This window comes from Carya illinoinensis, chromosome 5 (assembly GCF_018687715.1).
Source record: "Carya illinoinensis cultivar Pawnee chromosome 5, C.illinoinensisPawnee_v1, whole genome shotgun sequence".
NCBI lineage: Eukaryota > Viridiplantae > Streptophyta > Magnoliopsida > Fagales > Juglandaceae > Carya > Carya illinoinensis.
The window spans coordinates 16,399,490-16,427,170 of record NC_056756.1 but is presented as its reverse complement, the minus strand read 5'-3'; the positions used below and the strand labels follow the sequence as shown (position 1 = coordinate 16,427,170).

Genomic DNA, 27,681 nt, shown 5'->3' with positions numbered 1-27,681 from the left:
ATTTTAAAATTTAATATATTATATAAAATAATGTTATTTTATAAATTTATTTTTACGTAATAGTTTTGTATCTAAATTATTTCTCTCATTTATGATATTCGAACGATATTGTGTACACGCTCAAATTCCACGCATGAAACCATATTTGACCTTTACTCTCGGCCAACCGAAGAGCCCTCATAATACTCTTGAATCTGCCTCGCCACAGCACCAATATTTCACAGAGCTTCTGCTTCTCCAATAATGGAGCTTCATAACTTCAAGTTACGCGTATCATGCTCCACGTACTTTCTCGTGATTCTTCCCTTTTCTTTCAGCCTACTTTGCTTACAGTCAGCCACGGCCAGTACCGTTGTCCTTCCAACAAATGAGACCGATCGTTTGGCTTTGCTGAAATTCAAAGAATCAATCACCAATGATCCACGTAACATCTTGAGCTCCTGGAATGCTTCTTCTGCACTCCACTTCTGCAAATGGCAGGGAGTTTCATGCGGCCGTAATCATCAAAGAGTCACCGCCTTGCAACTCCAAGGCTATTCTTTGCGCGGATCCATATCACCTTATGTTGGCAATCTCAGCTTTCTTTCGTCTGTCAACCTCCGAGAAAACTTCTTAGGCGGAGAAATTCCGGCAGAAGTTACCCTTTTGTTCCGACTGAAAGATCTCTACCTCAGCAATAACTCATTCACAGGGGAAATTCCACGCAACTTGACCAACTGTCCTAAACTCAGAGTCATTCATCTGGAAAGGAACAAACTTACGGGGAGAATTCCTGACGAACTGGGCTCTTTGAAGAGGCTCGAGATGCTTGTGTTTAGCTCAAACAACTTGACAGGAGGTATCCCCCCTTCTTTGGGAAACGTTTCTTCACTCCAAGGACTCTACTTAGGGGATAATAAGTTAATGGGGAAATATTCCAGAGGATATAGGGCGTTTGCAGAGGTTATATTTCTTCAGAGTTTCGAGCAATAATCTGTCTGGTACAATCCCTTCTGCCCTTTACAATATATCAACTATGAGAATCCTCTCAACTGCGATAACCGACTTGATGGAACTCTTCCCGCCAACATAGGCCTCACTCTCCCTAATCTGCAGTTTTTGGCAATGAATAGGAATAAGTTCTCTGGCCCAATCCCCGTTTCTCTATCCAATTCTTCTCAGCTTTTGACACTTCTTCTCTACCGAAACAATTTTGTAGGACAAGTTCCAAATCTGGGAAACCTACTTAATCTCCGATGGCTAGCTTTTCATGTGAATAATCTAGGAAATAATTCATCTAAGGACTTGGATTCTGGATTCTTTGGGAAACTGCACCAAACTGGAAATGCTTTATTTTTCCAAGAACCATTTTGGAGGTACTTTACCCAACTCTATAGGAAATTTGTCCATGCAGCTCACACAACTAGATGTTGCAGGTAATCAAATATCAGGAATTCTTCCTGCAGCATTAGAGAACCTGACCAACTTAACTTCCTTAAACATGGCACAAAACCTATTGACAGGCAGCATTCCTACTTACTTTGGGAAGTTTCAAAATCTTGAAGGATTGAGTTTGGATGGAAATAGATTCTTAGGGCTGATACCTTCCTCTATAGGCAACCTCACCCGATTGGTCACACTTAACTTATCACAAAACAAATTGGAAGGAAGCATTCCATCAAGTTTTGGCAACTTTAAAAGTTTGCAAGAGTTGGATATTTCAGAAAATTCCCTTAGTGGAGCCATACCCATAAACATTCTTTCTTCCCAATTGCTGGTACTCAATTTATCACAGAACTCACTAACCGGCACCCTACCTGTGGAAGTAGGAAATTCAAGAAATATTTATCGATTGGATGTCTCTAAAAACAACTTCTCTGGTGAGATTCCGAGAACTCTTGCAAATTGCTTGAGCTTGGAGTACCTTTACCTACAGGGGAATTCATTTCAAGGAAACTTACCTCCATCTTTGGCTTCTTTGAAAGGCCTTCAGTATTTAGATATTTCACAAAACAATTTGTCAGGAATGATTCCTAAAGATCTACAGGAACTATCTGTTTTATTATATTTGAATCTTTCCTTCAATAATTTGGCGGGTGAGGTACCGACGGAAGGGATATTCCGCGAGGCAAGCAGAGTATCAGTGGCAGGAAATAAAGAGCTTTGTGGGGGTGTATCGGACCTGCAACTACAACCATGCGATATCAAAGTTGAGAAGAAACGAGGAAAATCTCATGCTTTCAAGATAGCAATCATAATTAGTAGTGGGATTTTATCTTTGACAATAATATCATGCTGTCTTGTTCTTTATAGGAGGAGAAAACCGGAAAAGAAATTGACTTCAATACATTCAAAATCTGACCTTCTTTCCAAGGTTTCGCACAGGGAGCTTTATCAGTTGACTGGCGGATTCTCTCCGAATAATTTAATTGGAAGCGGTGGTTTTGGCTCTGTGTATAGAGGAATTCTTCCTCACGAAGAGAAGATGGTTGCTGTCAAGATCTTGAAGCTTCAACAAAAAGGAGCTTCCAAGAGTTTCATGGCTGAATGCAATGTTTTAAGAAATATACGACATCGGAATCTTGTCAAAATCTTAACATGTTGCTCTAGCGTGGACTACAGTGGTAATGAATTCAAAGCAATTATTTACGAATACATGCCAAATGGAAGCTTAGAGAAGTGGCTGCATCCAGATATAGATAATGGAAATCAGTCAAGAAATCTCAACCTTCTTCAGAGACTGAATGCTGCTATTGATGTCGCATCCGCACTGCATTATCTTCACAACCACTGTGAAACACCCATCGTTCATTGTGATCTAAAGCCAAGCAATGTTCTTCTTGATGATGACATGATTGCTCATGTAAGTGATTTTGGTTTGGCAAGGCTCCTCTATCCAACCAATCATCTTTCTCACAATCAAACCAGCACAACTGGGATAAAGGGTTCTGTCGGCTACGCCGCTCCAGGTAAATAATCACGACTCTTTCTTTTTTATAAAAAAAAAAAAATCAAGTTAGCAAGCATTGCTAGCTGTGATTTTTATCAAATTAAGGAAAGACCATGTTTAGCTCCCCCCAAATACTTACTTCGTTTTCATTGCTGCATTTACACATGATACATGCAAGCACGAATATTTATCCTTTTTAACCATCGATTTCTCAACAACATTCTGTAAGCTTTGATTTTAGACTGGAAATCACATCTTATAACCATCATCATCATTTCATCTTCTTCTGAGATGGTATTTTATATTATTTCCATTATTTGTTGTCATGTCAGTAGATGAAAAGAATAGGAAGATTAAAAGGCTTACAAATACCTAATTAAACATGTAACAACTTTGGATATTAAATCCCATACCTTTTAAATCATATTTATTAAGCAGCCTACAAGAAATCATCCTCACTTTCACTATGCATGTAAAATGTATGAAGTGCAGAGTACGGAATGGGTGGTGAGGCATCAACACAGGGAGATGTAAATAGCTATGGGATATTTATGCTGGAGATGTTCACAGGAAAGAAACCCACTGATGAAATGTTTGAAGACAGTTTCAACCTCCATAATTTTGTTAAGATAGCATTGCCAGAGAAACTTGGACAGATTGTGAGCCCAAAGCTTCTCACAAGGAGAGAAGTTGATGAAATAGCAGCAGCAACAAAAGACGATAACTACAAGTACAATCATCATGGCAATGATATTGAGGAGGAGGAGGAGGAGGAAGAAGAAGAAGAAGAAGAAGAAAGATACGTTGGGGAATATTGACAGAATCAAATCTTTCCATACTCATGGATTGCACACAATCAGGAATCTCTTATTCTTAGGCATATGTTACGATAGTATTTTTTCCTTTTATGTAGATTTTCATAATTAGTCCCATTGTACACTTATATATTTTGTAAAGCCGTGTACCAAATGTTCAATATACTGTATTATTCAAACACGTCTTCTTTCTCTTAACATGGTATCAGGCTAGACAAGGTCTTGTATTATCATGACAGAATCATCCCCGATCCCTCCTTCCCTCTCTTCCCCTTACCTCCTCCACCCCTCAGATTCCCCAAGCTTAATCCTTGTCAATGGACTCCTCACCGGCGACAATTATCCCAAATGGCAAAAAGCCATGACCCGAGCTCTCAATGCCAAAAACAAGCTTAGTTTTGTTGATGGTACCCTCACCCCCCCTGCCCCCAACACACCCGAATACACTCAATGGAACCAAACGAAGGATATGGTTCTCACTTGGATTCTCAACTCTATTAGCCCCTCTCTTGCCAACTCTCTTGAATATCATACCAACCCACGTGATGTTTGGGTTGATCTTTCCTCTCGTTTCTGTCATGGCAATAATGCCAGAATTTACCAACTCAAACGTACTCTCTCTTCTCTACACCAAACCACAAATTCAGTTCATGATTACTACAACCAAATCAAACAAATTTGGGATGAACTCAGTCATCTCCAACAAAGCACTGACCTCAAAGCATTGCAGCAGCAAGCCGATGATGAACGGGTCTTTCAATTTCTTCTCGGCCTCAACGATTCCTTCGCTTCTCTCCGTACTCAAATTCTGGCCATAGATCCCCTTCCACCCATCAGCAAAGTCTTTTCTATTTTATTTCAAGAAGAACAACAGAGGTTGCTCAACCTTCATCCTCCTTCATCGGAAACCATGGCCATGGCTGTCCGATCCAGTGGGCGCCCGAAACCCATTTTCAAGTGCACGGCTTGCGGCAAGGATGGACACACCAGAGACCGTTGCTGGACCCTCGTGGGTTATCCTCCTGGCCGCAACCCGAGACCCAAACCCCAGCCTTCTATTCTCGGTCAGCCACCGTCCAGCGTAAACCAGGTTGCCGTGGCCCCTTTGGCCTCCAGTCCGGTTCCTGGTTTGTCACCAGAGCTCTACCAGAAACTGCTTGGCTTGCTTGCACCGACCTCCTCTCCGATTGAGCCCACTGTCAACTTCGTTGGTAATCTCTTCCCCTCTTCTCTTGATTTTTCTCTCAATCGGTGCCTCCATTGGGTGGTAGACAGTGGCGCCAGCCACCACATTTGCCACCACAAGGATGCTTTCACCGATCTTCATCCTCTTGCAAACCCCCATTCCATACGGCTTCCCACGGGTCAAGATGTCCCTGCCGAAGGACTCGGCACCTGCATCTTATCTCCATCTCTAATTCTCACTCAAGTTTATTTTGTTCCCCTTTTAACCTTCAATTTACTATCTGTTTCCCAAATTGCCCTTCACAATTCTTGCATTGTTACTTTCTCTTCTAATAGCTGTTTATTTCAGGACCAACAGTCGAAGAAGCCGATTGGAACGGGTGAATTATGCAATGGGCTTTACGTGTACCGTCCCGACCCCTCCATGGTTTTTGCTACTCAATCCACTGCCAATAAGACCCTATGGCATCAACGTCTAGGTCATCCCTCTAGTTTTATTATTCCTACTATTTTTGATTCTCCTTGTATTCTTTCTGATTGTGATGTTTGTGCTCGTTCTAAGCACACTAGATTATCATTTCCAAATGTTGCTACTAAAAGTCTTTTTGCTTTTAATAGAATTTTTTGTGATATTTGGGGTGGATATCATACTTCCTCTTTATCAGGAGCACATTATTTCCTTACCATCGTAGACGATTTTTCCCGTACTACTTGGATATATTTAATGCGTTTTAAATCTGAAGCTTACACCCACTTAACGCATTTTTTTGCTCTCATCAAAACTCAATTTAACACCAATGTTAAAATCATTCGCACTGATAATGGGCAAGAATTTCTCTCTCATCAATTTCAAACTTATCTTCTTGACCATGGCATTATTCACAAACGTACTTGTGTTGAAACTCCTCAACAAAATGGTGTTGCGGAGCGTAAACACCGGCACCTTCTTAATGTTGCCCGCAGTCTTCGTTTTCAAGCCCACTTACCCCTTCCCTTTTGGGGAGATTGTATTCTCACTGCTGCTTATCTCATCAATCGCACTCCCAGTCGTACTCTTCAGAATAAATCACCTTTTGAGATTCTCTTCGACAAAACACCCAACTACGATCACCTTCGCGTGTTTGGGTGCCTCTGTTATGCACAAACTCTTTGTGCTCATCGTGATAAATTTTCTCCTCGTGCTACTAAATGTGTCTTTCTCGGCTATCCCAGCACTCACAAAGCATACAAACTTTACAATCTTGATACACGTTCCATTTTTTATTCTCGTGATGTCACATTCCATGAACAACAATTTCCTTTCCAGGATACTTCAGACACTTCTTTTTCCTCTTCATCTCCAATTATTCCCCTTCCCGTCCCTGAACCCATTTTACCTACTTCTCACACACCTTTAAATCCTCCTCCAAATCCACCCTCCCCATCTTCACCTTCTCAATCTCCACCATCTTCCCCTCCACCTGTCTCTCGTCCTCGCCGCCACACTACACGGCCTCTCTATCTTCATGACTACATATGTCCCACCTTACCCACAGAGCCCACGGCATCTTCATCCGCTACACCGGCTTCAGGTACTGCTCATCCTTTATCTGCTTTTCTTTCCTATTCTCGTTTTTCTCCCCCACATGTTACTTATTTAAATGCTCTCACCTCTTGTGTTGAACCCTCATGTTATTCTGATGCTCTCAAACATTCTCATTGGCGCGAGGCAATGTCTGCCGAGCTCCAGGCTTTAGAAGCTAACTCCACTTGGACTCTTGATCATCTTCCCCCTGGCAAAAAACCCATTGGCTGTAAATGGGTTTTCAAAACTAAACTCAAAGCTGATGGAATTATTGAGAGATACAAAGCCCGACTGGTTGCCAAGGGCTATACTCAAGTTGAAGGTCTTGACTACCATGAGACTTTTGCTCCGGTAGCCAAAATGACCACTGTCCGCTGCTTATTAGCCATTGCTACTACAAAAAATTGGATCATTCATCAGCTTGATGTCAACAATGCCTTCTTGCACGGCGATCTTGATGAAGAAGTCTACATGCACCCTCCTCCCGGCTATTGCATTAAGGGGGAGACCCGTGTTTGTCGACTCAGAAAATCCCTCTATGGCCTCAAGCAAGCCTCCCGCAACTGGTTTTCCAAACTAACTACTGTGCTTCTTGATGCAGGTTTTCATCAATCTCAGGCTGATCACTCTTTATTTACTCTTGTCACTCATACCACCATCACTCTTGTTCTGGTTTATGTTGACGATATATTAGTTGCTGGCAACGCTCTTTCCCAGATTGAGTTTTTCAAGACCCTTCTCTCCACTAACTTCAAAACCAAAGATCTTGGCTCTTTGAAGTTCTTTCTTGGTCTCGAAGTTGCACGCTCTTCTGCAGGCATTTTTCTAAACCAGCGAAAGTATGCTCTTGATATACTTTCTGACAGTGGTAACCTTGGTGCCCGGACTGCCTCTTTTCCGATGGAACAACATTTGAAGCTTTCTAATGAAGATGGATCCCTTCTTCCTGATCCTAGCATTTATCGTCGTCTTGTTGGCCGTCTCATTTACTTGACCATCACTCGACCTGACATTGTTTATGCCGTCAACATTCTTAGTCAGTTTATGCATACCCCTCGGGCTCCTCATATGACTGCTGCCACGCGTGTTCTCCGCTACATCAAAGGAAGCCCTGGCCAAGGCATCTTTTTCTCTTCTTCCAGCACCACTCAAGTAACGGCTTATACTGATTCTGATTGGGCCAGCTGTCCCACCACCCGTCGTTCCACCACGGGTTACTTCATCCAGCTCGGCACTAGTCCGATCTCATGGCGTACAAAAAAACAGACTACTGTTGCTCGTTCTTCCGCTGAAGCTGAATACCGCGCCATGACTGTCACCACCTGTGAACTCATCTGGCTCAAGCAACTTCTCACCGATCTTGGCATCCCTCATCCCGAGCCCTTCCACCTCTACTGTGACAATCAGTCTGCACTTCACATTGCTCATAATCCAGTATTCCATGAACGCACTAAACACATTGAGATCGATTGCCATATCATTCGCGACAAAATTCGCTCCGGCCTCCTCAAAGCAATTCACACTTCTTCACATGAGCAAATCGCAGATATCTTCACCAAAGCTTTAGGCCAGGATCTCTTCCATCACTTCTCTTGCAAGTTGGGCATTACGGATCTCCATGCACCAACTTGAGGGGGAGTATTGACAGAATCAAATCTTTCCATACTCATGGATTGCACACAATCAGGAATCTCTTATTCTTAGGCATATGTTACGATAGTATTTTTTCCTTTTATGTAGATTTCCATAATTAGTCCCATTGTACACTTATATATTTTGTAAAGCCGTGTACCAAATGTTCAATATACTGTATTATTCAAACACGTCTTCTTTCTCTTAACAGGGAAGAAAGCCAGATGAACCCAAATGTTCAGAAGTGCTTACTGTCAGTTCTGCAGATCGGCCTTGCTTGTTCATTAGAACCTCCAAAAGAGAGAATGAATATGGAAGATGTGACTAGACAACTGCATCGAATCAAAAATGCTTTTCTAGGTTTTGGGATCTCTGGATAAGATCCCATGTAAACTATGTAATGTTTGTTATATGCTAGTGCTAGCCTTAATTCTGAAACCTTTCAGTTTCTAAATAATTATTGATGATCAGAAATATAATAAGACTTTCTCAGATGAAGTAGCTGCCAGTAGTTATAATTTTAGTCTGTGTTGGGTGCAATCTCTTTTTGCTGCGGTTTTTCGGGCTCGCTGTAACCTAAAATCTTTGCCAAGCAAAGTTGTGCCCTCCCTCTCAATTGGTTCTCATCGCACCGCCAATTTAACCTGTCCATTTCCGGTAGAGCACTGGGCTCCATTTGCTCTTTCAATGCTGGAGATACGTCTAAAGGCGATCTTCAAGAAAAAGTATGCTTCTCCAGCTCCAAACGACCACAATCAGTCTTGTTAAAGAAAACGTACCGTAAAATCAGGATATATACTCCAAATTCAATTTGTTACCTTTTTAGTCTTAAAAGGATGCTTTAAAAAAAATACCCTATGGTAATTTTGTTCAGGAAACTGTGTTAGACTGGCCCATTTTGAAGCGATGGGATGTGCCCTGGGAATGGCAAACCGTTTCCTTGACTTCGCTTGCTTGCGGATTAATGTTTCACTTTTTTCTCCGTAGTGTGCGTGCTGAAAGATTGTGAAACAAACTATCTATGCGTATTGTCTGTAACAGAAAAACAATAAAATGCAAGATATCAAACACTACTGCTAAGAGAATAGAGAGATAGCAAGACAAAGAGCAGCTTTAGGGAGAGAGTTTTTTCCTTGTATTCCTTTTCATTAACTTTTCTTACCGTTGTTTACATTCGAAACCTACATATATATATATATACATATATACACACAGATGACTCTGTGCAAAAGAAATAAAAGAAACAAAGAAATAAAACTCTATTATACATACAAACAAAAACAGAAAACAACAAGAAAAAGGACTCGTTGGTTCCTTGGTCCAGCTTTATGCCACTCCCTTCATTGTTTCCACTTTCTTTCCTTTTCCTTCTGCATTACTCTCAATTTGTCTGCTGTCCAATTCTGCTAAGTCACAGCCATGTTAGTGGCACTCATTTTGTATTTCCTCTTGTTCTTTCAACAGCTCCTTGCAAGGTTGAGAGTAGATGTTTTCTGCTCCTATCTTGTGTAAGTGCCTATGAAAGCTGTTAGATCCCAATGCCTTAGTTAGAATGTTTGCAACCTGTGAGCCACTACTTACATGTTTGGTGATGATACTTCCTTCTTGGATTTTATCATGGACCAAATGACAATCGAGCTCTATATGTTTAGTTCTTTCATAGAATATTGGCTTTGCTGCTATGTGTAATGTTGCCTTGTTGTCACAGTATAACACAACTTCTTTAGGGTGATCTACCTTCAAGTCTTGAAGTAAAAATCTTAGCCAAGTTAACTCACAATAGGCACTTGCCATTGCCCTATATTTAGCCAGCTAAGGACCTAGAGATAGTGTTTTGTTTCTTGGATTTCCAAGACACCAAGGCAGGACCAAGGAAGGCACAATAGCCCGTCATAGAATTTTATGTATCTAGGCATGCTCCCTAATCTAAATCACAATCAACCTCAAGTTGCAAGTTAGATTGTGAAGGATATAACAGTCCCTAACCTGGAGCTCTCTTTACATACGTTAGCACCTTATGGGCAGCATTTAAGTGTGGGATTCTAGGAGCTTGCATGAATTGACTAAATTTGGTTTGTTGATGATGAGTTAAAGAAGCCTCCCAACAAGCCTTCTATAGATGAAGGGATCTTTAAGCAGAGCACCTTGGTCCTTGGGAAATCCACTATTTTGATCTAGAGGTATTTTAGTGGGTGTTGCCCCAATGGTTTCCGATTCAGATAATATGTCCAATGCATACTTTCTTTGACATACTTGAATTCCTTCTTTTGATCTTGCTACTTCTAAGCCAAGAAAATATATTAAAGTGCCTAAATATTTTACCTTAAATCTATCATGCAGAGTGGACTTGAGAGAGTGAACAATGTTCATGTCATTACCTGCTATGATGAGATCATCTACATAAACAAGTATGGCTGTAAAAGACTTTCCAATACCCTTGTAAACAGGCTATAATCTATTTTTAATTGCTTGAAGCCCTTTTGAACAATAAAATCTGAAAGTTTGGCATAATATTGTCTCGATGCTTGTTTCAGCCCATACAAACTCTTATAAAGCTTGCAAACCTTTGTATAGTTATCATGATTATAACCTGGTGGAAGTTCCATATAAACTTCATCCAAATCACCATGGAGGAATGTATTGTTAACATCCAATTGGTGCAAATTCTAGCCTTTAACAGCTGCAATAGCAAGCAGTGTTCTAATTGTTACTAGCTTTGCCATAGGAGAAAAAGTCTCATAGTAATCCAACCCCTCCTGCTGTGTGTATCCCTTTGTCACTAGCCATGCTTTATAGCTCTCAATACTCCCATATGCATTGTACTTGATTTTGTATACCCATTTGCACCCTATAGCTTCCTTGCCATGAGGCAAATCAACTATAATCCAAGTATCATTCATTTCTAAAGCCTTTATCTCAGCTTGCATAACCTTGCACCAATCAGGGATTTTGATAGCTTGTGCGTAAGTGTTAGGTTCCATTTGCTTAGTGATGGAAGCAACAAAAGTTTTGTGTGTGCTAGATAGTTTATGGTAGGAGAGAGTAGCATCAAGAGGATAGACATTACCTGAGAGTTTTGATCCTTCATCCTTGTTCAACTTTTGTGAATGTGAGAGTGAGGATGCTTATTGACAAATGAAGTCCTACAAGTAAGGAGGTGCATGTTTCTCTCTAGTGGACCTTCTAGGCTTGTGAGGGCTGGAGGCACTAATGTGTGTGTGTTCTGCAGGAGGTTCTAGTGAACTCTGTTTGTATGAGGTGTTTGCTGTGTCTTCTGTATCAACATTTGGTTCAAGTTGGTGATGTGCTAATTCAAAAGGGTGGTTAGGTGCAATGTCCAGTGGTTGAGGGTATGATAGTGTGGTTGGGCTTGGTAGGTCATGTTGAGTGGCTGTGGCTTCAGCTTGGTATGGAAAAGTCCTCTTATGAAAGATCACATTCCTTGAAATAAAGACCCTTTTTGTTTCTAGGTCCAGAAGCTTATAACCCTTAACTCCAAAAGGGTAACCCAAGAACATTGACTTTCGAGCTCTAGGATCAAATTTGTGCATGTTATTCACTTGAGTGGAGGCAAAAGCCAAACACCCGAATACCCTAAGATGAGAGTAAGTAGGTTTGATCTTGAAAAGAAGCTCAAAAGGAGTCTTGCATTTGAGCAATGGTGAGGGAGTTCTGATTATGAGATACACTATAGTAAGAATGCAATCATTCTAATATTTCATTGGAATTTTACTTCAAAACTTTAGGGCCCTAGCTATATTCAAAATGTGTTGGTGTTTCTTCTCCACAATAGCATTTTGTTGAGGTGTTTCAAGGAAAATTTTATACACCATACTATCATCTCACTTGCATTCCACTAAGTAAGATATGTCACATTTACCACCATTGAATGATCATTTATTAAATGTTTCTTTATCATCAAATAGTGATAAATACGCCACATCATATATAGTGAGATGCAAGTAGAATGTTGATGTGTCGTATAGCATTACTCATGTTTCAATACAAGTTTTCTGATGGATTAAGCCTACGTTTGAATAAAAATATTTCATGGCAAATTTCTTTTCATTGTCGCTTCTAATTACTTTGATTTTGGAGTTAAATTGGGTCTTAAGCATTGCATAAAATTGTTGTAAAGCTCCAGTTGCATCAAATTTTAATTTTAGCATATATATACCCAGGTAGAACAACTAAAATCATCAACTATGCTTAAAAAGTATCTTGATTCATCATGACTAATTTCATTACAAGGCCCCCAAAGATCACAATGGACCAAATTAAAGCATTTTTCTGATTTATGATGGCTAACAGGAAAAAGGAGTTTGTACAATTTTGCTAAGGGGCAAACTGAGCAGGGTGTGGAATTGACATTACAATCAGAAATGTCCTATTTGCTAATCAAGTTCACTCTAAATTCAGAGAGATGTCCAAGTCTGTAGTGCTAAAGATTAAAGTCTCCATGGTTATTGATGACAGAAGCTATAATGGCAATGTTGGTGGTTAAAGAGGGTAGAGCTTTTACTAAGGCTGTAGGGGAGACCTTTTTTTTTTTTTTTGATAGGAAAATCACTTTCATTAGTAAGCAAAACAGAATTACAAAGCTAAATCAGTCCATTGGACTTGTTCAATAACAGAGGGAACAAACTCCCACCAAACACTTGTATCAACTACTGATCTTGCAAACCTTGCTAATCTGTGTGCTGACTCATTTGCCTCTCGATTAACATGCAAAATAGAACAAACTGGTATTCTACTTTGCATCTGCTTGATGTCTGTTACTATGTTTCCAAACATAGCATTGGCAAACTCAGGTTTTGCTAACTCTTGAGCTAAAATCAACGAATCTGTCTCAATAGTTAGAGCTTGCAAACCAAGAGGGATACAAAATTGTAAGCCCCTGAGTATAGCTACCAGTTCAATCTCAAGAGGCTCCACCACTGCTGACTCTTTTTTGCTTACAGCCATGATCACCTTTCCTTCCCAATCTCTGAGAATAAGACCAACTCCTGCACTACCATCTTCATTAAACATAGCTCCATCCACATTAAGCTTTGTGGTCCCTTGTGGAGGTAGTTGCCATTTAGTCACTCTCTTAATGCCATTAGAATTAGTACCTTTAGTTGCCTGAAAAGCCTTTAGCAAGCAAAGTGCATGGTTGACTACCTCTGCTGGTTCCAAATGTTTTTCCTCAAATACCCACTGATTTCTTCTGTACCAGCATGCCCAAGCTATCATAAATACACGCTCCAGCTCTTCTTGACTATGATTGACTTGTACTGAGCAACCATCTCTCTGAAATCCTCATTTGGTAATACATGCATTCCTTGAGGAAATTGTTGATCCCAGATCCCAGTGAGCAATTGATATTGTTTGAGAGCATGTGCAGTATTTTCAGACCCTGCAGAACACAATTGACATGTGGCATCTTCAACTACCTTCCTTCTTTTCAAATTGTATCTGGTTGGCAGAGCTTCAATGCAATATCTCCATGCAAAAATCTTAACCTTCTGGGGCACTTTCATCCTCCAAATGGCTTTCCACAGCTTTTTATCTTCTCTATTTCTTGAGCTTTCTCCCACTGCTGTTGTGGCCAAGGTTTTAAAAAGTTTGTAGGCACTCTTAACACTAAAGCAACCATTTCTCTCCAAGTCCCATACTAATTTATCCTCATGGTTTTCTGAACTGAGGATAATTTTTAAAATTGCTTCAGCTGGTTCAGGGGCCAACAAACTTCTGACTTTATGTATATCCCACCAACCTGATTGTTGATCAATTAAAGTTTCTACTCTTTGGTCCTCTTCTGTTGATCCTGCCATTAACTGTTGTAAATTTTTGAAACCAGGCACCCAATAATCATTCCGAATCCTTATCATTCTTCCATTTCCAACCCTCCACCTGCAACCTTGTAGAAGCTTTTCTTTCACTGACCAAATACCCCTCCACACAAAGGATGGATTGTGACTAAGATTTGCATTCTGAAAATTCGAGTTTTGAAAGTATCTGGCCTTAAAGACTTTGTGAAGCAGGCTTTCTTCATTCTGCATTATTCTCCATCCTTGCTTTGCAAGTAGGGCCTCATTGAAAATCCTTAAATCTCTAAAACCCATACCCCCATCCCCTTTAGTCTCACACAGCCTCTTCCAATTCACCCAGTGTATCTTTCTCTCTTCTTTTTTCTGTCCCCACCAAAACTTGGCCATCATTTACTCTATTTCATAACACAAAGAGCTGGGTGGCTTAAAGCAAGACATAGAGTAAGTTGGAATGGCTAAGGCCACTGCCTTTAATAAAACTTCTTTTCCCCCTTGTGATAAAAGCTTTTCCTTCCATTGCTGCAGCTTAGACCATACTTTATGCTTTATATCAGAAAACGCCCTTCTTTTATCTTTGCCTACCATTGATGGTAGGCCTAGATATCTATCATAATTCTGGTATCCCTGAACTCCCCACAAAGATAGTACTTGTTGCCTAATTTCTGGTGGGACATTATTACTGAATACCATTGCAGTCTTTCCTCTATTAATTCTTTGACCTGATGCATTCTCATATTCATCAATAATTCTTTGTAACTCCATGTTCTCTTGAAGAGTGGCCTTGCAGAAGAGGATGCTATCATCTGCAAATAGCAACTGATTCACCACTGGAGCCCCTCTACATACCCGAATGCCTGAAATCTGATTTCTGGAACTTGCTTCAGTCAACAAAGAAATACGACCCTCAGTACCCAATAAGAATAAATAGGGAGATAGTGGATCTCCCTGTCTTAACCCACGCGAAGGATGAATAGGGCCAACTGGTTCTCCATTTATGATAATGGAAAAAGAGACTGTTTTGACACAAAGCATAACTAATTGGATCCATCTATTAGCAAAACCCATATGTTTCATAACAGATTCCAAATAATTCCATTCAAGCCTGTCATAAGCCTTACTAATATCTAACTTGATGGACATAAATCCTTCTTTTCCAGCTCTTTTTCTTCTTAAATAATCAATCATTTCATAAGCTACAAGAATATTATCAGAAATGACTCTACCCGGTACAAATGCACTTTGAGAGTTGGATATAACATGAGGAAGGACTAATTTCAGCCTATTAGACATGACCTTTGAGATCAATTTATAAATGACATTACACAGGCTTATTGGGCGATATTGGGATACTAACTCTGGCTTTTTGGTTTTTGGAATAAGGACAATAAAGGTGTGGTTTAACTCACTCAGCAGGGAATTGACCCTCATTAAGGGCATGCAATACAGCTTTAGTCACAGACTGTCCTACAATATTCCAGTATTTTTGATAGAAAATAGGAGCCATACCATCGGGTCCAGGAGCTTTAGTAGGATCCATTTGTTGTAGTGCAATCTTTACTTCATCTTCAGAATAGGCCTTTGTAAGATCTTCATTCATTGCTGCTGTTACCCTGCCTTGTAGAGAAGATAAGAAGCTGTTATTGGTTTCCAAACCACTTGATTTGAATATCTCTTCAAAATAGTTTATTATTAGCTCATCCCTTTGCTCTTCTTCTTTCCATTCCCCATGTTCATCCTTGAGCCTGGTAATAGTGTTCTTCTCTTTCCTTTGACTTGCTTTGCTGTGGAAGAACTTGGTGTTTTGATCACCCCCTTTTAACCATAATGCTTTTGATCTCTGCCTCCAAAGTATTTCCTCCCTCTCAAGCCAAATTTGTACTTCCTCTCTTACTTGCTGTACTGCTGCTCTATTTGGGCTTCTGAAATTCTCTTTTTGGATCTTCTCTAATTGCATTCTAGCCAACCTTAATCTCTTTTGAACTGTTCCAAAGCTAGCCTTGTTCCACCTTAGTAACCTGTCAGTACACCTCGAAATCTTGTTCACCACCTCTCCAATAGGTCCATCCCCACAGTGAACTTGCCAAGCCTTCTCAATCACATTTGCACATTCTTCACTTTCTGTCCATACTGCTTCAAACCTAAAAGGCTTTTGACCTTTAAACTTTTGCACACACCCCTCAGTTTGTAGCACAATAGGATGATGGTCTGAATAAGCAGCACTGGTATGCACCACTTTTGCATAAGGGAAAGCTCTACACCATGCAGTGTTTGCTAAGGCTCGATCTAGCCTTTCATGAATTGCATTCACCCCTTCCCTGTTGCTCCACCATGTAAAACTGGTTCCTTCATAACCCAAATCAACTAATGTGCAGTCATCTATCATTCTTCTAAAACTCTCCATTTGGAATTCAGCTCTATCCTTCCCACCCTTCTTTTCCATTCTACTGGTTATTTCATTGAAGTCACCCATCACCAACCATTTCTCATGAGCACCCCTACTTAAAGACCTCATTAAATCCCCATTTTCTTCCCTCCTATTTGTTTCTGGGTGTCCATACAAACCTGTTACTTGCCAGCAACCTTCACTGTCACTATCCTTCACTTCAGCATCAATATGATGCTTTGAAAAACTTCTAATGGTCAGCTCAACTTCCTGTCTCCATAACAAACTAAGACCTCCACTTCTTCCCTCACAATCGACTGTTAGACAATTATGCAATCCTACCTGATACTTCACTCTATCCATGATTCTGCTACTTACTTTTGTTTCTTGTAAAAACATTATATCAGGACCTTCCTTCTTAACTAAGTCACGAAGGGCTCTAATGCCACGTGGGTTCCCAAGCCCACGTGCATTCCAGCTTAAAAGTTTCATGGCTCCCGGCGGGGCTGAAACTCAGCCTCCACCGATCTACGAGTTAACATCTTCTCAGACTCCATAACCCTTCTTACTTTAGGTGCTGGTAAGGATTCCGAGCCATTGTCTTCCATTGTACTTCCCTTTCTCTTCATAGAATGTCTAGCTAACTGATTATGTGCTCCTTTCTCAGTCAATTTTCTTTGCCTCAACCACTTTCCCCCTGCCTCCTTTGACTTAGTAACTTCTTCCTTAGCTGAAAATTCATCTTTATGAACAACTTCTTTCCCTTTCAGTTGGGCTGTAGAATTCACCCTTAGAGTTATTGGCCCTTCTTTCAAAGGCCTGACTGCGTTAAACCCATTCTCATTTAGTATGGCCTCTTGTGTAATCTCCATATCTCTAGGGATAGTTTCAACTTTTTTGACATTACTCCCATCAGACACCATAACTTCAGCATTTACCCCATTTTCAGTTTCCTTTTTTTGCTCCTTCACAGTCAATTCCCCTCCTCGAATTAAATCTGCTACATTACTGCATGTAACAGTTGGTTCTGAAACTGCTCCACCATCCTCCTGAATTGGTGCTGATGCCCTTGATTGCAGCCTTGGAACTGTTACAGCCATACCTCTGCCCAGCTCAGGTTGCTGCTCATGGTGGTTGAAGTCATTTCCATGTTTCACAGACTGCTGCATTGGTACTGTTGCATTGACCAGAATCAATGGCTGTTTTATAGACTGCTCAGTTTGCTGCTCTCGATACTCACGGTTGTTGAAAGCTTTTCCCGAAAAGGTTGACACACGCATCCATTCACCAAATGGGAGACTATCTTCCTTGCATGCACCTTGTTCATTTTTCCATATGCTGCAATCCTTATGACTATGGCCCAGACGACCACATGCATAACAGAAAGTGGGTAATCTCTCATATGTAAAACGAACCCAACAACTACCATGATTGCCCAAGTTGATACACTTACCTCGCAACAGAGGTTTTGTAATATCCAAACATATTCTAATTCTGATGAATTCTCCCCATGCAACTTCATCCTTTTCCACGTCAATCTCCTCCACCTCTCCAATGCTGTTACCAATCTTTTGAACCACCTTTTCATTCATGGCACCCAACGGGAGATCATACAATCTGATCCAGAAAGCAGCCTTTGATATCTGAATTCTTGTTGCTTGGACTTCACCTGTGTAATTCTGCATCAGAATGAGATTTCTATCAAAAGACCATGGACCCTCACGTTGCACCCTGGTCTTTTCCTGCTGATCTTCAAACTCCACTAGAAAAATTTTAGACCCCAAGTCCTTCACCCATAATTTTTTAACAGGACGCCAAATCTTCTTCAGAGTTTGCTTGAATGCCTCACGGTTGTATAGTTTCTTTGTCAATAAAGAAACTAATAAGCAATGTTCACCCCTTTGCTTTGAATCTTCCAGCAACCCTTCATCCAGTATAATCTCCTCCTTTTCTTGCTCCATCAACGACAATCTCTGGCATAATTCCTCTAATGTTTCTCCCATGATTGGTGCAACCTCGTACTAACCTGTACTAAGACAGGGAATAGACCTCCACGGATGCTAGAGCTTCCGAGAGGGTTATAGGCCCTTCTTTTTATCAATTAAAGAAAGACAGAGCTTTCCCTTTCGGTTGTAGGGGAGACTTCATTCCTCGGTAGGTGATATAAGCCATTCCTCACTTCACCCATTCTAGTCATTTTCGAAGTTAAAAGGTCCTGAATGAAATAGTTTTCAGGTAGAAAAATGAGACAACATTTTGATCTTTGACTAAGTTTTCTAGCACATATGAGATTAAAAGAAAAGGATGGGACACAAAGCACATCGTGCAGGGTCAAGTCCTTTGATGTACTCATTGTTCCAACATGAGAAACTTTTACAGTTTCATCATTTGGGAGAGCTACTAAATATGCAGCAACTGTTTCGATGGTAGTGAAAAGGGAGATTGAACATACATGTGGTCTATCGCCCTTGTGTCTATTATCCAAGGTGTATTAAAAGTGTTGTGTGAGTTTGTGCTACAAGCTAAGAGACAAAGAGAGATACTAGCTATCTTTGACATGTATTTAAAAGATGATGGTATGAGGGAATGAGCTTGATTGAGTGAAGATGTATGAGAATGACTGGTTTGTGATTTGAGCAAGGCAATCAGTTATGAGTATTGCTCTCGAGTGAGTGCTGTCATTGTTTGCTCTTGTCCTGGCGCCATAAGGGTGGTGACTTGGTTAACAAAAGATGGTCTGCCATTTCCATGAAGCTTATGGCTTGGTGGATAACTATGGGGTTTGAAGCACTTGTCTGCAACATGACCAGGCATTCTGCAATGGCTACATACTGGTTTTTCAGGGTTAGCTTTAAAACATCTTTCTAAGGGGTGTCTAGGTACCTTACAAATGTGCAATAATATTTTCTTTGAGATGTGATATTCTACCTTCCCACATCTCTAGAATTTTCTATCATAGCCATGGAATCACCAACTAAACTATCAATAGAAATCTGTCGCCTATTTTCCACTTGTTGTATTATGAAGTATACTTCATTAAGACTAGGAAAAGGTTTGATTAAAATAATTTGAGCTTTAAGGGCTTTGTATGTATCATTTAAACCCATAGGAAACTTCATTACCCAGTTTCTTTCTTGGTTATCCACTACTGCTTTCAAACCACCACATGTATAGTTAGGGATTGACTCATAATTCATCAATTCATCCAGCATAGTCTTTAACTTAGAGTAGTACATACTTATAGTGTCTTGGTTCTGCATTATTGTGGTGATACCTTGTTTTACTTCATAAATCTTGCGAGCATTTTGTTGAGCAAGCCTTTGTTCATGTTCTTTCCATAGCTGGTGAGCAGTTTTAGCATAAAGGGTGCTGCTTTTTATGTCAATTGACATGGTACTTTGCAACCATGTGATGACTATGTCATTGCATCGAAGCTAATGGTCTATCAATGGACTATCGGTTGCAGATGGTTTAGAAATGCTCCCATCAATAAATCCTAGTTTGTTTTTTTATGTGAAGTGCTCTTTTCATTGAACGTGCCTAAGAGTGATACTTTCTTGAATCAAGCATTTGGGTGATAAGAAGGGCTCTTGAGCTATCATTGGAGCTAATGACATAAGGACTATTTGGTTGGGATGGATCAGGAGTGTTTGAGGTTTGATTTGTGTTTTGATTGACATTGGAGTTGATAGAATCAGCCATGAAGCTCTGATACCATAACAGAAAAAAATAAAATGCAAGATATCAAACACTATGCTGCTAGGATAATAGAGAGATAACAAGACAAATAGCAGCTTTAGGGTGAAAGTTTTTCCCTTGTATTCCTTTCATTAACTTTTCTTACTATTGCTTACATTTGAAACCTACATATATATATATACAAATGATTATGTGCAAAAGAAACAAAAGAAACAAAGAAACATAACTCTATGTTGTACATACAAACAAAAATAGAAAACAACAAGAAAAAGGACTTGTTGGTTCCTTGGTCCATTGTAGCTCTGCAGCTTTATGCCACTCCTTCCATTGTTTCCACTTTCTTTCCTTTTCCTTCTGCATCACTCTCAATTTGTCTACTGTCTAGTTCTGCCAAGTCACATCCATGTTGGTGGCACTCATTTTGTGTTTCCTTTTGTTCTTTCAATAGTCTGAGGTATTTCTTTGGTTTTTGACAAGGAATGAAATTAATTTTGTTTCCCAGGTAGTTTTGTTTTGATAGGATTGGTAAAGGCAGCGGCTATACCATATCTAGGACTTCGCATTGAGGAGCTAAGTTTAGATGAGAAGGCAGAGATACTGTTTTTAGATCAAGGGTATTGGTCATCTTTTGGCATTGTTTGGTTATGCTTTAGAAGCTCTTTATGCTTGGGACCTGATCTTTATTTTTGGGTCCGTGCACTTACCCTTGACCATGTTTTGGAAAGCGAGATTTCCTCAACACACCTAAATTGAGTTAAAAATTGCATGTTTTATGCTGCAGAATGTAAGACATTCTACATGAGATTCATGGAATTTTAAATACTAAATTATGTTAAATGTTCTCCACCCCCCCTAAAAAAAAATTCATTGCAGTGTTGCCTATCAGTGAAGTAGATAGGTAACACTGCAATGATTTTCATAATTTAGTGTTGCCTATTAGTGTTGCCTGTCATTGCAGTGTTCTTGATTTTCGTCTTGAGATATATAATGTGGGATTTAGAAGCCTGAAATTGGTTTGACTTTTTTACTTGTTGCTTTCGCAACATTAATTTTGCAATTGTGCTTGGAATCATGTATAGCGTTGCCACCACTTTTCAACCACTCCCTTAAGACTGTAACACGCAGGGAATGGGGAATGGAAATCTCTCTTCCAGGAGAGAATCGTCCAGGGAAAAGAAGAATGTTGAGGGAATTTTCTGAATGTAATTGTATTGTCAGTTTTTTGCATAAACTGTCACAACCTCATCTGATGGAATATATCATGATTCCGTAACATAATAGAGCAATACTAACATCACCTCTCGTGCATCTAAGGAAAATAAAATTGGGCTTTTAACCTGTACATTGCTGGACCAAAGCCCATACATTTGCAACTAAAATAAGCAATGACATAAAACATATAAGATAAAAGACCCAATCCATGTTGCGGCCCAAGTATTGGCCCAGCTCATGCGTGACTTAATTTTCTTGACTCTAGTTTCATCTCCCACTTCACTTCTAAGTCTTGAAGCTTTTTCCCTTTTATCTTCTTCCCAACCGTAACCCTAAATTGCCATTTCCATGGCGGAAACTATAGTTGACGGCCTGGTAGTCTTCGCCCTTAGTGGCCACAGTGTTACATTACTCCCTCCATAAAAAAAAACCTTGCCCACAAGGTGTGGGAAGGTCGATTTTAATTTGTAGTAATTTTTCAAAGTAGCTTCATCTCTACTCTGCCATCGAATGAGGAGATCAGTGACTGGCCGATTGGTAACAAGCCTAATTCGACAATTCAACACTTCCTCCAGTTCAGGTTGTAAAACCCCTTGATTGTTAACCGCCAATAGTTGTGTGGTCACTAAGATCGCCATCTCCCACCTTCCTTTTGAGCTACGATATGTGGAAAATAGGGTGAATCTCAGCACCCAATGGAAGCTTAGCCTACACACAATCTGTCCGACCCTAGATTCCACTTCAAATGGCCCAAAGTAACATGGAGCCAACTTCAAGTTCCTGCGTTGAGCCATTGGAGTCTAATGGTAAGGTTGCAAGTGTAAGTACACCAAATCTTCTGTATTGAATGTTTGTTCCTTCCTTTTAATATCTGCATTTTTCTTCATATGCTCTTGGGCTCTGTTGAGATTTAGTTTGAGAGTCTGTAGTATTTGATCTTGGGATCTCAGAGTAGAATCAACTTCCTCGACTTGAGGGAGTCGTGGACTGTAAGATAGAAGCCAATAAGGTCTGTACCCATACAAAGCCTCGAAGGGTGTTGTCTTACTAGAGGCATGGGTATTGGTGTTATACCATCACTTTGTGAGAGGAACCCACTTCACTTAGCCTTTGCGTTTGTCAACCACAAAGCACCTTAGATACATTTCGAGAAATTTGTTCACTATCTCAGACTAACCATCAGTCTGTGGATGATAAGCTGTATTGAATGCCAGCTGCACTCCTTTGGTTGAAAATAATTCTCTCCAAAATAAGCTTGTGAAGGTGCTGTCCCTATCAGACACTATAGAATGGGGAAGACCATGCAGCTTGAAGATGTGTTTAATAAAGAGTTGGGCTACTGATTTGGCTGAGTATGGATGGCTCAGAGGAGTAAAATGGCTATACTTGGTCATATGGTCCACCACTACCCAGATGGTACTAAACCCATTAGAAATGGGCAACCCTTTTATGAAATCCATATTAATGTGAGACCATGGTTGGGAATGAATTTGTAGGGGTTGTAAGAGCCCACTTGAGAGTAAATTTTCTGTCTTTTACACCTGTTACATCTCACAATTCTACACTACTTTATGCTGCACATAAGTTCTAAGCCCAAGCCAAAAGAACTCTCTCTTAACCCTTTGGAATGTCTTGACAAAATCTGAGTGTCCCCCCCCCCCCCCCCCCCAACGTAAGAACTTTCATGCACAAATTTAAGTAACTTGAGTTTGAGTTTGGAACATTTGGTAGTTACAATCTTCCCTTATAAAATAGCAGCCCCTCTCTCATAGAATGATGCTGGCTTAGATGCCCTTCTTGATACTTTTTTGCCAGTTGTTGTAGGTCAAGATCTTTCTCATATGCCTGGCCAATTTCCTCCACTCACTCCACTAAAGGTACTAACATTAGAGCTAGGGAAACCTCCTCTTCCCCCTGCCTTGAGAGTGCATTTGCCACTTTATTTTCGGGACCCTTTTTGTATTGGACCACAAAGTCATACCCAATTAACTTACTTAGACTTTTTTGTTGCATAGGATTGCCTAATTTTTGATCCAATAGATATTTAAAACTGTAGTGATCAGTTTTAACCACAAAAGATCTTCCCAGTAAATATGGCCTCCACTTTTGGATGATCATGACCAATACATAGAATTCTTTCTCATATGTGGACAACAATAGCGTTCTTCCTTTTAGAGCCTGACTAAGGAATGATATAGGTCAACCCTGCTGTATTAGGACTACCCCTACCCTTTTTCCCGATGTATCACATTCAATCTGAAATGGCTTCGAAAGGTTTGGTAAAGCCAATATAGGTGGTTGGGTTAGGGCTTCTTTTAGCCTCTTAAAGGCTGTTTTAGCATTGTCATCCCACTTTAAATTATGTTTCTTCAATAAAATTGTAAGGGCAATAGTAATATTGCCATAGTTTTTGGCAATCACCTGTAATAGCCTATCAAGCCAAGAAATCCTCTTAAGGCCTTCAAGGTCTTGGGTCTAAGCCAATCCACCATGGCTTCGAATTTCTCGAGGTCTGCTCTTATTCCATTTCCTAAAGTTAGGTGTCCCTAGTAACCAATTTCCTGACGTTCAAAGTGGCATTTGGATCTTTTTATCATATAGCTAGTGTTTTTTGAGAATTTCTAGAGTCAATTGCAAGTGTTTGAAATGGTCTTCTTCACTTCTACTATAGATCAGAATGTCATAAAAAAAAAAAAACTAGTACAAACTTTCTCAAATAAGGTCTAAAAACCTCATTCATTAGACTCTGAAGTAGAGGGTGCATTGGTCAGCCCAAAGGGATTGACCAAAAATTCATAATGGCCTTTGTGGGTATGAAAGGCTATTTTATACACATTAGTGGGTCTGACCCATATCTGGTGATAGCCAGATCCGAGATCTAGCTTAGAGAACACCTTAGAACCACTACTCAACTCATGCAATAATTATTCATAAACCGGAATAGGAAATTTATCCTTTATGGTCCCTTGATTTAGAGCCTTATGACCGACACAGAGTCTCCAAGTACCATATGCTTTTTCGACCAAAATTACTAGGGTGGAAAAAGGACTTTGATTAGGCTGAATCACCCTATAGTGTAACAACTCTTTTACTATCTTCTCAATTTCATCCTTTTGATAAAAATGATAATTGTAAGGGTGGACAATCACTAGTTTTGCCCCTCGTAGTAGGTTGATAGCATGATCATGGGTCCTACTAGGAGGAAGTCCCTTGGGCTTTTGAAACACATATGTAAACTGCTGTAGTAGTCGCTACATTGCTGTTGATAATCTAGTCTCCCCTTCAATCTCATCTTTAGATAACAATTGTAGCAAAACACCCCTGGTTTCTAACTTTTCTCTCTCTCTGTAGAAACTTTCTTCTAACCACTGAGTGGAAGCCAAACCTGCTAAGCTAATATTTTAGCCCCCAAAGGTAAATTGCATAGTCAATTTTTGAAAATTCCATGTAATTGTGCCCAATGGTTGTAGCCATTAGACAGCTAGGACCACTTCACAATTTGTCAATTCAAGCACAAACATATCCAAAGAAAATAGAAACCCTTGGATATTAACTTTACCCCCTGCCCTTGGCCTTCACTAGAGTAACGCTATACCACACCGTCATCTCACTTGCATCCTACTATATATGATTATCACAATTTGATAATAAATAAGTATGCAATAAATGATTATTTAATAGTGATAAATATGCTATATCTTACTTAGTGGGATACAAGTGGAATGATAGTATGGTGTATAGAATTTTCCTTTAACTAATGTAGGATCCTCAAAATTGTGGGTACTGCCTGAATCAATTAGAATCATAGCCTACTGCCTAGCTATTTTTCCTTTTACTCTCATGGTTTTGGGGTTTGAATAACCAATGAGAGCATGGAGAGAAATTTCTAGTTTATCAGGAACTTTTGGTAGTTATTAGGAACTTCTGTTAGTTCCAGAACTTCCTTCCCTTTTTAAGTTAGATTCGGCTCTTCCAACTCCTCAATCTCCTCTTCTATCACTTCCTCAATTAAGAATAACTTTGAGTTTTTACATTCATGATCTGGATTCCATTTGGAATCACAGTAATAACACGAACCCTTCTCTCTCATTTCCTTCATCTGAGCTAGATTAATTTTTTGGTCAGGCACTAGTACCTTCCCAACAAATTTGCTAAACTCATAGGATTGTCCTTGAATCTGTCCCCCCTTATGACCCCCTGGTTCTGGGCTTTTAAAGCCCCTCCTATTGATTTGTATATGTTTTTCTTGGACCTTAGCAAGACTAAAAGCAGTTAATAAGTTCGGAGGATTAAACATTTTAACTAGTAGGCTAATTTCATCCTTAAGGCTACTTAGAAAACAACTTAGTTTATGGTTATGGACAACTGTTTGAGTTTGTTTGATGCTAATTCAAACTCAACTTTATATTCCCCTACTGACTGACGTCGGACAAAATAACGATTATCCTGTGGGCTAGTTCCAACAGATGATTCACAGGAGAAAAATCGCCCAAAACCAGAGAAAAAAGTCTCTAGGGTTTAACGGAATATTATAAAATCAAGCAATTATGCAAATCAATCCACAAGCCGGATTGTTATAGCTAAAAATCGTGTTTATCCAAATTTTGCCAAAAATAGCAAAATCTCAGAAATCACTCTAAATTGAAATTTGAAATAAAATAAGCAATCTGCAAAAAATCTGGCCCAAATCGGATTTAAAATGACCTCCCAAATGACAAGCGAAATATTACCATAAATAGTAAAAAACAACTAAAACTAGTGATTTGGATGGGAAAACAGTAGAATTTAAGGTCGAAAAAGAGGCACATGGAGCCATGCTAAAGTGCTTTCCGAATTGGAGTCTTATGTGCGATTCAGACACCGTAGCCAAAGTTATAGCCAAAAGACTGAAACGCACTCAAAACGGCCCCAATGAGGAACATATTACAATCAATTCCCGCCTTTGCGCTGATCTGCCAACTCATGGTATCTCAGCGCCATTAAGGTGCAATCTGACAGCTCAGCATCATCTGTCTCAGATCCCCCTGCATCACCGACCCCACTTGTCTTAATTTGGTCAAGGTTGCCATTGGGTCATCATAAGTGCTTGCCCAAACTCGATCAAAAAAACCTTCACAAAGGACTCTCAATCCACAATAACACCCAAATCCTCTAAATCTTGGTACCACACCATGGCTTTTGCTTCCATGTGAAAGGAAGCTAGCCTGAACTTATGCATTGGCAGAATATTGTAAAACATAAAAAGCAGGTTTGCTTTTTAAAGCCTTGCCAACAGATCTTCACCAATAAAAGAGGGAAAATCTAACTTGACAGATTTGCGCAGGGGTGGAAAATCATGTCAACGGATTGTATTCATGTCGTGTCAAGGCATGTACATTATACTTAATGGGTCAATATGAACAAGACCCGTTAAGGGTTTCGTGTCAAAATACTAAATCCTAACACGACTCATTAAAATAAAAGGTTGACACGATACAACCCGTTAAGACCCGTTAGTTAATCTTACAAAATAGATTAACACAATATGACATAATCTGACCTGTTTCAACCCGTTTATGTCAACACGACAATACCCGTTTCAACTGGTTTGGACACAGATACGACCAATTAACCCGTTTGACCTGATTAATTTTATATAAATATTAAAATCACAATACCTATAAAAAAAATATAAAACTAACTATAATTTTAAAATTACAATCTAAATAATAAATATACCAAAATTAAAATCCCAACAGCACCGAATATGATAAACAAATTGTAATAATATTAATGTTACAATTCCAAATATGATGATTTGTATACAATATATCAAACAAAGAGTATTGAAAAGCCCTGCTTGCTGCTGCAAGAATCTGCCTCCACTTTACTTCTTACTCTTTTATTCTAATGTTTGAGGGGAATGATCATAAGTATATTTGGCAGCTTATCTTGAAGAACGAAAAAGAAAATGTGAAAATAAATATATATTATTCATTCAATGGACAACATTCACTTCATTATCTAAAGCTGATGTTAGAGAGAACAAAAACATCCATAATAGCAATATTAAAAATGAGTGGAATGACATAATATCACCATAGGCTCTGATGGTTGGTTGGTTGACCGAGAGCGTCTCTTTAGAAATACTTGTATTGAAGACTTGACTTGTTGTATCTTCCTGAGACGATTTTACCAAAAAAAGAAAACACAAAAAATGGAAATTGAAGAGAGAAGTCTGCGACAGTTCATGCACCTTTATTTTCTATAGTTAGTTATAGGGAAGCTACGTATATGACGGGGAGGTGAGCAAAGGGTATGAGTCGTATGACTCTTTGAAGGTTTTCATCAAACACCTTCACCGCATTACTTTCCTTTCATCACAGATACTTCCATTTACATTTCATCAGTTCCTTGTTACAATACTTGAATTCCATCAACATTTACAAACTAATCAGTACACAGAAAAA

At 39.6% G+C, this 27,681-nt stretch overlaps 1 pseudogene; it reads left to right on the top strand.

Moving 5' to 3' along the window:
• Positions 1-202: 202 nt before the first annotated feature.
• LOC122312009 lies at positions 203-3,925 on the top strand (annotated as a pseudogene).
• The last annotated feature ends 23,756 nt before the right edge of the window (positions 3,926-27,681 follow it).